This window comes from Plecotus auritus, assembly GCF_963455305.1.
Source record: "Plecotus auritus genome assembly, chromosome: 11".
NCBI lineage: Eukaryota > Metazoa > Chordata > Mammalia > Chiroptera > Vespertilionidae > Plecotus > Plecotus auritus.
Window position 1 is genome coordinate 2,717,291 of NC_137777.1, and position 12,925 is coordinate 2,730,215.

Sequence of the window (12,925 nt, forward strand, 5' to 3'; positions counted from 1 at the left end):
GGCGTTGAGCTGCTTATATATGCACATGCGCAGACACTGATAGGGAAGTGACACATTTTAAACCTCAGGGATGCACGTCGCACATCCACACCAATGGTTTGAGTGACATACAACTCAATCGACTCCAATATTCCGGTAATGTAAAGCCAGCATACGAAACATTTCCCAACCAAGTGAGGATGATGTCATTGTATGTAACTGTCGCCTGCCATGTATATTATTAACACTCCTGGATTCTTGGTGGCTCTTTCTTCCGTGCCTGTCACCTGGCCAGCGCTGGACACACGTGGGCAGATGCTCCCAGGAGCCGACCTACTGGGGAGTGTGTGGGCCTCAGGATCAGGAAGAAGAAACGGAGTCACTTGTGCTGAGCCCACTCAGCAGACCAGGACTGCGACCTACCTCTCCCAGGGAGGAGGCCTTCCCCGCTCTTCTGGAACGAGGTGCCCACAGAGGGAGGTGCTCTGCAGGGCGGACCCTGCCCTTCCCCCCAGGGAGGGCCACCTTGCCTGACATTTCTTTGTTAGAAACTTCCTTTTTGTGCCTTCTTTCTGCCTTAAAAACATCTCCCGTTTCCTACAGCTCCTGGGAGTTCCCTTCTGTTTGCTACATGGGATGTTGCCCAATTCACGCATCCCTAATGAAAGCCAATTAGGTCTTCAAATGTCCTGAGGGAGAGGAGGAGGAGGAGGAGGAGGAGGAAAGGGGAGGAGGAGGAGGAGGAAGAGGAAAGGAAAGGGGAGGAGGAGGAAGAGGAAAGGAAAGGGGAGGAGGAGGAGGAGGAAGAGGAAAGGAAAGAGAGAAGGAGGAGGAAGAGGAAAGGAAAGGGGAGGAGGAGGAGGAAGAGGAAAGGAAAGGGAGGAGGAGGAGGAGGAAGAGGAAAGGGAAGGGGAGGAGGAGGAGGAGGAAGAGGAAAGGAAAGGGGAGGAGGAGGAGGAGGAAGAGGAAAGGGAAGGGGAGGAGGAGGAAGAGGAAAGGAAAGGGGAGGAGGAGGAGGAAGAGGAAAGGAAAGGGGAGGAGGAGGAGGAGGAAGAGGAAAGGAAAGGGGAGGAGGAGGAAGAGGAAAGGAACGGGGAGGAGGAGGAGGAAGAGGAAAGGAAAGGGAGAAGGAGGAGGAAGAAGAAGAGGAAAAAGGGGAGGAGGAGGGAAAGGAGGGGAGGAGAAGGAGGGAAGGGAAGGGGAGGAGGAGAAGGAGGAAAGGGAAGGGGAGGAAGACAAGGGGGAGGAGGAGGAGGAGGAGGAGGGACAGAAGGAGGGGGAGGAGGAGGGAGAGGAGGAGAAGGAGGGGGAGGAGGACGAAGAGGAGAAGCAGGAGGGGGAGGAAATGAAGGGAGGAGGGGGAGGAGGAGGGGGAGGAGGAGGGGGAGGAGGAGGGGGAGGGGAGATGGAGGAAGAGGGGGGCAGGGAGGAGACAGAAGAGAAGGAGGAGGAAGAGCTGTCTGCATGGGTTGCCTAGCATCAGGCCAAGTGGTCAGGAGGCTGTACTGACACTGAGAAAACTTGGAACTGAGCTATTGGCACCCTTCGTTGGCCACACGGCCCTTCCTCCGGCTGTTCCGATGCCAGTTCTCCTCGTTGAACTGAGATTATCCTCCGGGCTGCCATCCCCACCCCTTCCCCATACATAGTCTCTCTAAGAAAGCGAGCAGCTCCCCTTTCCTAGGTAAATTCCCCCTTAAAATCTGAGAAGGTCTTTCCTGAAAATGCTACTAAAATGTCCTATAAAAAACCTACAACATACAAGGGAGGGAAGGTTAAAAGAAAGAAAGAAGTAGAGAGAAAAAGCAAACAGCAATAACAAGGACAAACAAACCAATCAGAGCACCTGGAGATGACGTAGGATGAGGTCACCACTGTGTCCGCTGAGTGAGAGTGACTAAGCCGCCACCCTGGGCTGCCAGCAGGAGGGAAGGACAGGCGTTTCTGATGGACTCGCGCACGGCAGGGGACACAGACGCCTGGAGGAGCCGAGAGTGTGGAAAGAGCACTAAATTGAGTGTAGGAAGAGTGTCGAGAACGTGTTATACATCCTCCTCACTCCTCAGAGAGCTGGTGGTGGGAGGTGGAGATAATCTGGCCGGAAATGAAGATAAGGGATGGATGTCTCATTAAGCTGTGCTCTGGGAGAGATATTGATTCCAGTGGACATCCCAGCAGTCCGCAGTGTGACTGTGCATCCCGTAAACGTGAGGATTTGTACCGCTCCGGCCGCCCCGGGGTCTTTCCCACGGGACAAGGCTTGAGAGGGAAATGGATGGCAGGCCTGGCCATCAGGAGCTCCGGCTGAGGGGCCTGGCTTCTTCTGTGTGACTGTCCGTGTGTCTATGAGGAATGACTTCCTTTCTGCGCCTCAGTGTTCTTATTCGTAAAGGAAGGAATCGGGCCAGACAGTGTCCAGTGTCTCTCGGACTTCGATTCTCCATTATTTTAACAGGATATTGACTCTCTGGCCTCCAATGCCTGACCCTGGTCCAGCCCATCACGCCCCCCGGGGGAAGCCAAGGCTGCAGTCCCTTCTGAGCGCCCTCCTCAGCTGGCTCAGGGAAAGGGTTTCAGAGGCTGAAGGAACACAGCGGGGCCCATGGCAAGCAAAGGGGGGTCAGCGTTCAGGCTGTCTCGGGAGATCACTGGCCTTGCGTCCCTCGCAGAGTGGGGAAGGAACAAGCTGAGAGGATGTGCGTCTGGACCAGCCGTGGGCAAACTACGGCCCGCAGGCCGGATCCGGCCCGTTCAGCTGTTCTATCCGGCCCGCGGAGCCGAAAGAGCGGAGGGTTCTCTTGCTCTCCCCTCCGCTCCTTTACTTTGAATTTATATTAGTTCACACAAACACTCCATCCATGCTTTTGTTCCGGCCCTCCGGTCCAGTTTAAGAACCCATTGTGGCCCTCGAGTCAAAAAGTTTGCCCACCCCTGGTCTGGACCCTTCCCTCACCTACCTTACCTGTAAGGTTACCTGTCTAAAGCTCTGTAAATGGAATTAGTGGATGAACGAAATGCTGAAGACCAGTATGCACACACAATGCAATATTCCTCAGCCTTAACCGTGATCCTAAGATTCCTGTTGCAACTTCTCAACGCTGCAGTTGCAGTACAAACACAGCCAGGGACAGTAAATACATAAATGAATGAGTGTGGCTGTGTTCCAATAAAACTTTATTTGTGAACATTCATATTTCAATAGCATAGGATTTTTACATCATAAAACATTCTTTGTGTTTTGATGTGTTTTTCAACCATTATCCTATATAATAAAAGGCTAATATGCAAATTGTCCCCTCGACCTGGAGTTCGACCAGGGGGTGGGGCTGGCCTGCCAACTGCCTGAGGCTCCTCCCCCCAGCTGGCCCCGTCCCTGATTGGCCCGCATGGGAACCCCACGTACGTGAGAGTCAGGGACCCCGAACGTACAAGAGGCTCAGAGACAGGAAGGGACGATGAGGCATAGGTGACCTGCTGAGCTAGGGATGAGGGGAGGTCCCCCAGGCTTCCGAGGCCCTTGCAGGGAGAGCACAGGTGTGGGAAGGAGTGGTTTGCCCTCCCGGTCAATAGGTCAGGAGAGGGTCTCTCTCTCTTCCAGGCAAGGCCCCTAATTCACGTTCTTCCGGGAGTTAAGGTGGGGAGGGGGGTGAGTCTCTCTTGAACCCTCCTCTAAGGTGCCTTTAGCTCCAAACAATGTGCGCACCACAGAGGCACATCTGGGGTGACTCATTCTGAACCCCCATCACGCCAACACAGGCAATGGGACCGACCTGGCCCAGGGGCCACAGCTCGCCCATGACGGATAGAGGAGTTTGGGATCTCAAATCATTCACAGCTCAGCTCACCTTTACCTGCGACCTTAGCCAAGGGGCTTTAATTCCCAACTTCTGGTTGTTGTTCGCACCCAATAGAGACACTGAGCCAATTAGGGAATTAAAACACCAAAAGGAGCTTGGTGAAAAAACGGCAACGGCCGCTGTGTCTCGGGTTTCTGGGCTGCTGGGTCGGTGGCGGCCACAGCTGGCGCGGCCTATGGAGTGGTGCCCACGGCGAGGAGGGCTCAGCTCGCTCGTGGAAGGCCCTCACCTGCCTCGTGGCGCTCCCCGGGGTGGGGGTGAGCGTGCTGAACGTCTTTCCGAAGTCGCACCAAGGAGAGCACGAGAGACCCGAGCTCATCGCCTACCCCTTCTGCGCATCAGGAGCAAGCCCTTTCCCCGGGGAGATGGTAACCACACTCTATTCCATAATCCTCATCGGGATCCGCTGCCAACCGGCTGTGAAGACGAATAAAGAGAACCTGGACCACTACCCAGCGGGGACCACAGCACTGGTCTGGACCGTACTCTGCACACGGACCAGAGAGGTGTAGGGGACCTTAAGCTGACTTCTTTCCTAATGTAAAATGATGACTATAGAGCAGGGGTCCTCAAACTTTTTAAACAGGGGCCAGTTCACTGTCCCTCAGACCGTTGGAGGGTCGGACTATAGTTTAAAAAAAAAACTATGAACAAATTCCTATACGCACTGTGGGCCCGGGATGAGTTGGCTGCTAAGCAGGACAGGCAGCGGCCCCCGGCGGGCCGGATACATGTCCTCGGCGGGCCGCATGTGGCCCGCGGGCCGTAGTTTGAGGACGCCTGCATAGAGTATACTGATCTCCCAGCTCTTTGCTTATGGCAGGAGATGGCTTAAATAAATAACTTAGGTTGGCCATAAAAAAAATAAATAAAACACAAAAAGGACCTAGAAATGCTTGGTACCTGTTTCGTTTTTTATTTTCCTAAACATCCTCCGTTCTCCACTTCCCTCTCCCTGTACCGATGGATAAAACTGGGGAAGAACACTGGCTGATGGAAGGCGCCCCCTAAGGATTACACGAAACCACTTTGGCAGCTCTGATATGCAGCGCAAAACGTGAGGTTTTAAAAACCAGTGTTTGCTGAATGCTTACGTGTGACCTTGGGCTTAGGACGGAGCGTAGGGTGGACTCTGTCCTGAGACCGGAACCTGTGTCACCTCACACAGTCCTCGCGGCTTACCAGCGGTGAGGCCGGCGTCTCTCTCCGAGGGATTGAGGACTGAGATCTTCAGGGGCTTGTCCACGGCCAGAAGTTGGTGAGCACCATCAGGACTCGGTCCTTAGCCACTCTGCTCCTGGCCTCCGGCCCAGGGGATGTGAACTCTGCATCTGCTGGGAGGAAGTGGAGTAGGATCCAGTTGCTGTGGCCAGTGGTTCTCAACCTTCCTAATGCCGCGACCCTTCAACACAGCTCCTCATGTGGTGGTGACCCCCAACCATCAAATTATTTTCGTTGCTAATTCATAACTGTAATTTTGCTACTGTTATGAATCGTAATGTAAATATCTGTGTTTTCCGATGGACCCGTGGTTGGCAAACTGTGGCTCGCGAGCCACATATGGCTCTTTGGCCCCTTGAGTGTGGCTCTTCCACAAAATACCACGGCCTGGGCGAGTCTATTTTGAAGAAATGGCGTTAGAAGAAGTTTAAATTTAAAAAATTTGGCTCTCGAAAGAAATTTCAATCGTTGTACTGTTGCTATTTGGCTCTGTGGACTAATGAGTTTGCCGACCACTTAGGCAACCCTGCTAGCGGTTCTCAACCTGTCGTGACTCACAGGTTGAGAACCGCTGCTGTAGAGCCTAAGACCATCGGAAAACACAGATATTTACATTACGATTCATTAATAGTAGCAAAATGACAGTTATGAAGTAGCAACGAAAATAATTTTATGGTTGGGGGTCACCCCAACATGAGGATTAAAGGGTCGCAGCATTGGAAAGGTTGAGAACAACTGCTGTAGGCAGTTAGACGGACGTGAGCAGGGCAAGGAGGATGGGCCGAGCACAAGTGACCAGGATGGGCAGCCCAGGTGCCTGGCAATGGACAGTCAATGGCTGGGGAGACCTCAGCCCCAGGGTGACCTTCCTCCCCTAGCAAATCGCTGGTCATGAGGTTTGGACCCCTGACCTCTCCCCCCTCGAGGTAACATCTGTGTTTGGAGCAGTTGTATTGCAGCTCCAGGCCCAGACAAGCAGCAAACCCAGCCGGGCTGACGTCAGGACCAGCTGCCCTGGATCGTGACCCTGTCCCGGTGCCGGCCACGCCATCAGCGGAGCGCAGCCCTGAGAGGACTCGCCTGGAGCTGCTGCCTCTCTGCCCAGACCTTCCCCTGGAGCTGCCCCCACCTCCCCCTGAAGCCCTGAGGATGGAGGGCCCGGTGCTCTCCTCCTGGGAGCACAGCCTGCCTGCCCTTCCCCCCCCAGGCAGTCACCCAGCTCCTCGCTCCCCAGCTCCCGGGGCCCTTCCTTTCCTCCAGAACTGGTCTGCGGAGCCATTTCTCCCGGGAGGGACTTCTTCTCCCTGCGATTCACCCGGTAAATGCTCTCTGTGGTCTGGGTCTTGCTCTGAATTCTGTCCCAGCCAGAACCCAAGGTCTGAGGTTGCTGAACCCAGGTTTGGTCTGACCCCACCGGTCAGACGCCTGGTGCCGTCCCCACCGCCTATGAGCCTATGACATTATGGCTATTTAATCTTTCTGATCCTCACTTCCAATGTGCCAACCACCAGCAATGAGCCACTGTGCCTGTGTGCGGATACGACCTGGGGCCAAAGGTGAGCCTGGTCAGTGTGCTCCCAGCTTCACCAGGCAGATGCTGTGTGCCCCGTGCTCCCGCCTGCGCCGTGAGGAGGGCCAGGGGAGCGAGGCAGTGCCATGGGGATGGCTGGGGTAGCGCCTCTCCCTGCACCGGCCGGCTCAGCTCAGCTGCCCCCAGCTCACTGAGATCCCGCGGCCCATGGCCAGGAAGGAATGTGGTCCCACGCTCGTCACTTGCAGAGCCTGGCCGTGGCTGCCATGGCTGTCTGTGGGTCAGAACACAGGATCTCAAAGAGAACGAGGAGCATTCGCGCCAGACAGAGCACAGCTGAACGCGGAAGGGCCGCTAATCACATTCAGAGGCTGTCATTCCTGAAGTCACACCATTTAGCCCCGTCCCTTGGGGACACCTGCCAGGGGCGCTCTCAGGCCTGCAGGCCGTGGACCTAAGTCCTGGGGTAAAGCTGGAGCCTCCGGAAATAACTGGCTCCCTAAGTCAGTGGTCGGCAAACTCATTAGTCAACAGAGCCAAATATCAACAGAACAACGATGGAAATTTCTTTGGAGAGCCACATTTTTTAAACTTAAACTTCTTCTAACACCACTTCTTCAAAAGAGACTCGCCCAGGCCGTGGTATTTTGTGGAAGAGCCACACTCAAGGGGCCAAAGAGCCGCATATGGCTTGCGAGCCGCGGTTTGCCGACCACGGCCCTAAGTGGACGGCTTCATCCGCCTTGTGTTTCTAACGCGTGTCCAGGAGGGTCAGCCCGACCCCACCCCCCCGGCTGGGTTGGGAGGGCGTGGCCCTGACATTAGGGGAGAGCTTGCTGAGGCCGAGGGACCTGGAGGGAACGGGGAGTCGCTTTGAGAACTTCAGCAGCCTGTTCTTTACACGCGGGCTGTGTTTCTTCCATGCTCATGTGTCCTCTGCTCCAAGGGGAGCTGCATGAAACGACAGCGTTCCTTGGTCCTGCGAGACGACATCACAGTTACAGTGGAACCTCCATAGGACGGGCGCGTTCTGGCGAGGGGGTGGCCGGGAAAGCCGGAAGCCCGTGACATAATAAAGTAGGTTTCCTGGACGGGCCTGCTGAGCAATTGACAAATGAGTTGACTTGTTCTGACTTATGCAGACATGTCTGTGTCATTAAGATTGAGTATGTATGAAACGTTCACTTTCACAGAAGAGTTTTCTATTGGTGTCCCTGTAATTTTAAAGTTACACAGGATGGGTGCTCTAGCTGGTTTGGCTCAGTGGATAGAGCGTCGGCCTGCAGACTGAAGGGTCCCAGGTTCGACTCCGGCCAAGGGCACATGCCCGGGTTGTGGTTGTGGGCTCGATCCCCAGTAGGGGGCGTGCAGGAGGCAGCCGATCAATGATTCTCTCTCATCATTGATGTTTCTATCTCTCTATCCCTCTCCCTTCCTCTCTGAAATCAATAAAGAAATATTAAAAAAAAAGTATTTAAAAATAAATAAATAAAAAAATAAATAAAGTTACGCAGGAGGGGTCTAGTATGCAGCATTGAGCAGGCGAGGGGAGTCAGCAATGGGCCCCCCTGGGCGTGGCTTAGTACAGGTGGGAATAGCAGCTGGCAGGACTTAACACTGCTGCCTGGAGTCACGTGACAACAGAACCAGTTACCCGCCCAAGGCTGTGTGATCACGTGTCAATCATGCCCCCAACATTGTTTAGGAGCGGTGACTCTGTGTGATTATTACAGTGTTTTTCCCATTAGGGCCCATTCACTAAAATTTGTTAAAAATAACAGAGAAGTAAACAAAAAATAATCTGTTAATTTAATGATAAGCAAATGTTGGTTTAAAGCATTTTAAAATTAATTTTCACATATGACATACGGACTGAAAATTTTGTCCATTAAATGGAGGTCTGGGAAATCGAGTGTTTGTTGTCTAAATAAAAGATAAATAATTTTGGATCAAGGTATACTTTCCAAGAGAACAAAGAGACCTGATTTGAACTCTAAATTATTGTGATAATGTCATCATCGTTATTATTTAATAACTAGAGGCCTGGTGCACAAAATTCGTGCACTCAGGGGGTGTCCCTCAGCCCAGCCTGCTCCCTCTCGAAGTCCAGGAGCCCCCGGGGATGTCTGACTGACGCCATCAGTCGGACATCCTTAGGGCTGCCGAGGAGGTGGGAGAGGCTCCCGCCACCTCCCCTGCGCTTGCCAGCTGTGAGCCGGCTCAGGGCTTGTGGCTGAGCAGCGCTCCCCCTGTGGGAGCACGCTGACCACCAGGGGGCAGCTCCTGCGCTGAGCATGTGCCTCCTGGTGGTCAGTGCGCATCATAGCAACTGGACGTTCTGCCATTCAGTCGATTTGCACATTACCCTTTTATTATATAGGACTAGAGGCCTGTTGCACGATATTCGTGCAAGAATAGGCCTTCCTTCCCCTGGCTTCACTCCCAGCCTCCCAGGAGCCGGCAAGTCCCCGCTCCCTGGCTGCCTGGAGCTGGCAAGTCCCCGCTCCCTGGCTGCCTGGGAGCCTGCACCTCCTCGCTCCTGGGCCGCCCGGAGCCGGCACGTCCTCGCTTCTGTCTGAAGCACCACTACAGTAGCTCCCTCCACCGCCCCCCTTCCCCTCATAGCAGGCTTCACTCCACTCCGTTCCACGCCTGCATATGCAAATTAACCTCCATCTTTGTGGGGTTAATTTGCATACTCACTCTGATTGGCTGTGGGCGTAGCGGAGTGATGGTCAATTTGCATGTTTCTCTTTTATTAGGTAAGATTCAAGTGCCTCCCACTTCTAACTGTTGCAAGTTCACCTGGGACTGTTCTATGAGCAATTCAAGTCACAGTCAGATCTGGGATCTAGGATGCACGGGTTGTTAGCAGATGTATAAATATATTTTGAAAGATGAAAAGACAATGATTTCTCTTCAGCTGAGGCCCCCTGCTTCCTGAGCCTTCCACTGGCGCCTCAGTGGTGGGTGTTCCAGCTCAAGTGCAGGCATAGTCACTCCATTGTGTCCTGTGGGGCAGGACAAGGCCACACAGTTTGTCACACGTGGTAGTTAACCTTGTGGTCTGCAGGCTTGTCTCTGAATGGGGAGCCTTGTTTTACTAGGAGCCAGTCCTGAGACTCGTCAACATTTATTCTGACCAGGAAAGTACATTGCTTTCCTCGGGCAGATGACTCAGATGGGGAGGAATTTAAACATGAAATGGAAACTGAGACAGGATAGTAGGAAGCCAGGAAACATCCTGGGCAGGTGGATCAGGCAGACTGAGACGGAGAGTTAAACAGCAGTTTGCAGCCACCTAGTAGCCCATCTTCCCTGAAGCAGGGACACTGGAGAATAGAGGGTTTGCACTTCTCCTCCCGAACCAGAGGGTAAATAGCTTACATCACCCCACTCAGGGAGACAGAGCAGACACCCAGCGAGTGCCACTGGCCAGCCACACCCAAGGACACTGGAAGTGAAGGGAACAGGTCTCATTTGGCACATCAGCATAAAGCTGACTGATATTCTATTGAGACCCTCCCCTAAGACCTCCCTACAGGCCCAGCCTTTGAAACTCTCAAAAGGAAGGTCCAGGCCTGCTCTCTCCCTCTGGAGAGCATGCGTCACCTTTCCTTTCTCCTTCCCCCTCTCCTTCTCCTCAGGTGTGCACCTCCTAAACTCTAAGGGACCCCAGAGGCTTGCAGCAAGGGCAGCAATGGGCAAGCACCTCTTCCTGAGCCACTTTGACTTCCATTGCTCAGGGACCTATCTCCCCTCTGGTTCCCCTTACAGCCTGGTACCAGAGGGTGGGCTGCTCTGGACATTGGGGGAGGAGGGCAGGCTGCTCCCTACATGGGGAGGTTTGGGCACTGGAGGGCTGTCTGGGTCTAGGGCGGAGGTTTGGATCAAGGGCAGGACTGCTTGATCGTGAAATGTTGGTCTGCAGTACTGTGGATGTCTGGACGCCATTATAGGACCGGACACTGTGTTCGAAGTCTGGGCTCCGCCAAGAGGTTCTGGGACCCGGATGTAGGTCTGAGCCCCGGATGGAGGTCTGGGTCCTGGGAGGGTGGTTTGGGCCAGGGAGGGAAGTCTGAGCCCTGGGCGGAGGTCTGATACCTCATCTGGACATCTGGGTTATGGAATGGAGGTCTGGGTTATGGATGGAGATCTAGTCCCCTGATACAAGGCTGGATTCTGTGTTTGAGGCCTGGGCCCCAGGGAGGCCTTCTTGGCCCCGCCATGAAGGTCTGGAACCCGGATGTAGGTCTGAGCCCCAGGTGGAGGTCTGGGTGCTGGGAGAGATGTGTGGACAATAGGGGGCGCTCTGGGCCCAGGAGGGAGGTTTGGGTCAGGGGCAATACCACTGGATCATGAAAGGGTGGTCTGGACTAGCCTGGATATTTGGATGCCAATAAAGGAATAGGCACTGGGGTCTAGTCTGGGCCCCGGAATGGCCCTCTGGTCCTCACCATAACTGTCTGGGACCATGATGTAGGTCTGAGCCCCACGAGTAGGTCTGAGTCCTGGGAGGGCTGATCGGGCCCCGGTGGGCTGTATGGGCCCGGGGCGGAGGTTTGGGGCCGGGGCAGGACCTCTGGATCATGTAGCGGTGGTCTGCACTACTGTGGCTCTGGACCCCGTTAAATCATTATACACTGACTTGGAGGTCTGGGCCTCAGGATGGCGTTTTGGGGCCCCGGCATGAAGGTCTGGGACCCGGATGTAGGTCTCAGCCCCCGATGGAGGTCTGGGTCTTGGGAGGGAGGTTTGGGCACTAGACGGCTGTCTGGGCCCAGGGCAGAGGTTTGGGTCAGGGGCAGGACCTCCGGATTATGAAATGGTGGTCTGCACTACTGTGGATATCTGGACCCCATTTTAGGACTAGACACTGTGTTCGAGGGCTGGGCCCCACCAGGCGGTTCTGGGACCGGGATGTAGGTCTGAGTCCCGGATGGAGGTCTGGGTCCTTGGAGTGCGGTTCAGGCCAGGGAGGGAGGTCTGGGCCCCGGGGGTAGTCTGGTGCCTGAGGTGGACATCTGGGTTATGGAATGTTGGTTTGGAATAAGGATGGAGATCTGGTCCCCTGATTCAAGATTGGATTCTGTGTTTGAGGCCTGGGCCCCGGGGAGGCCTTCTCGGCCCCGCCTTGAGGGTCTGGGGACCGGGATGTAGGTCTGAGCCCCGGATGTAGGTCTGGGTCCTTGGAGTGCGCGGTTCGGGCCCAGGAGGGAAGCCTGGGCCCTTGGGGGAGGTCTGATACCTCAACTGGACATCTGGGTTATGGAATGAAGGTCTGTGTTATGGATGGAGATCTGGTCCCCTGATAGAAGACTGGATACTGTGTTTGAGGCTTGGGCCCCGATATGGCCTTCTAGGCCCCGCCATGAAGGTCTGGGACCCAGATGTAGGTCTGAGACCCTGATGGAGTTCTGGATCCTGGGAGGGCGGTTCTTGCCAGGGAGGGAGGTCCGGGCCCCGGGGGGAGGTCTGGTGCCTGAGCTGGACATCTGGGTTATGGAATGGTGGTCTGGGTTATGGATAGAGATCTAGTCCCCTGATACAAGATTCTGTGTTTGAGGCCTGAGCCCCGGCATGGCCTTCTCGGCCCCGCCATGAAGGTCTGGGACCCGGATGTAGGTCTGAGCCCCGGATGTAGGTCTGAGTGCTGGCAGAGAGGTGTGGTCACTAGGGGGCGCTCTGGGCCAGGAGGGAGGTTTGGGTCAGGGGCTGGATCTCTGGATCATGCAAGGGTGGTCTGGACTAGCCTGGATATTTGGACGCCAATAAAGCAATAGGCACTGGGTTCTAGTCTGGGCCCCTGGAATGGCATTCTGGTCCTTGCCATAATGGTCTAGGACCCGGATGTAGGTCTGAGTCCCAGGAGGATGTCTGGTTCTGGGAGGGCTGATCGGGCCAAGGAGGGAAGTCTGGGCCCCGGGGGGTGGTTTGGTGCCTTAGGTGGACAACTGGGTAATGGGATGTTTTTCTGGACTAAGGATGGAGACCTGGTCCCCTCATTCAAGAGTGGATTCTGTGTTTGAGGCCTGGGCCCCGGGGAGGCCTTCTCGGACCCGCCATGAAAGTCTGGGACCCGGATATAGGTCTGAGCCCCGGGTGGAGGTCTGGGTCCTGAGAGGGGGGTTCGGGCCCGGGAGGGAAGCCTGGGCCCTGGGGGGAGGTCTGATACCTCATCTGGACATCTGGGTTATGGAATGGAGGTCTGGGTTAGGGCTTGGAGATCTAGTTCCCTGATATAAGACTGGATTCTGTGTTTGAGGTCTGGGCCCTGGGGAGGCCTTCTCGTCCCCGCCATAAAGGGCAGGCTGCTCTCTATTTGCTGGGGATGGCA

General features: G+C 55.0%; 1 pseudogene across 1 annotated transcript; it reads left to right on the forward strand.

Moving 5' to 3' along the window:
- The first annotated feature begins 3,774 nt into the window (after positions 1-3,774).
- LOC308236631 (cytochrome c oxidase subunit 6A1, mitochondrial-like) lies at positions 3,775-4,269 on the forward strand (annotated as a pseudogene). The gene has a single exon. The product of its transcript is annotated as a cytochrome c oxidase subunit 6A1, mitochondrial-like (transcript).
- The last annotated feature ends 8,656 nt before the right edge of the window (positions 4,270-12,925 follow it).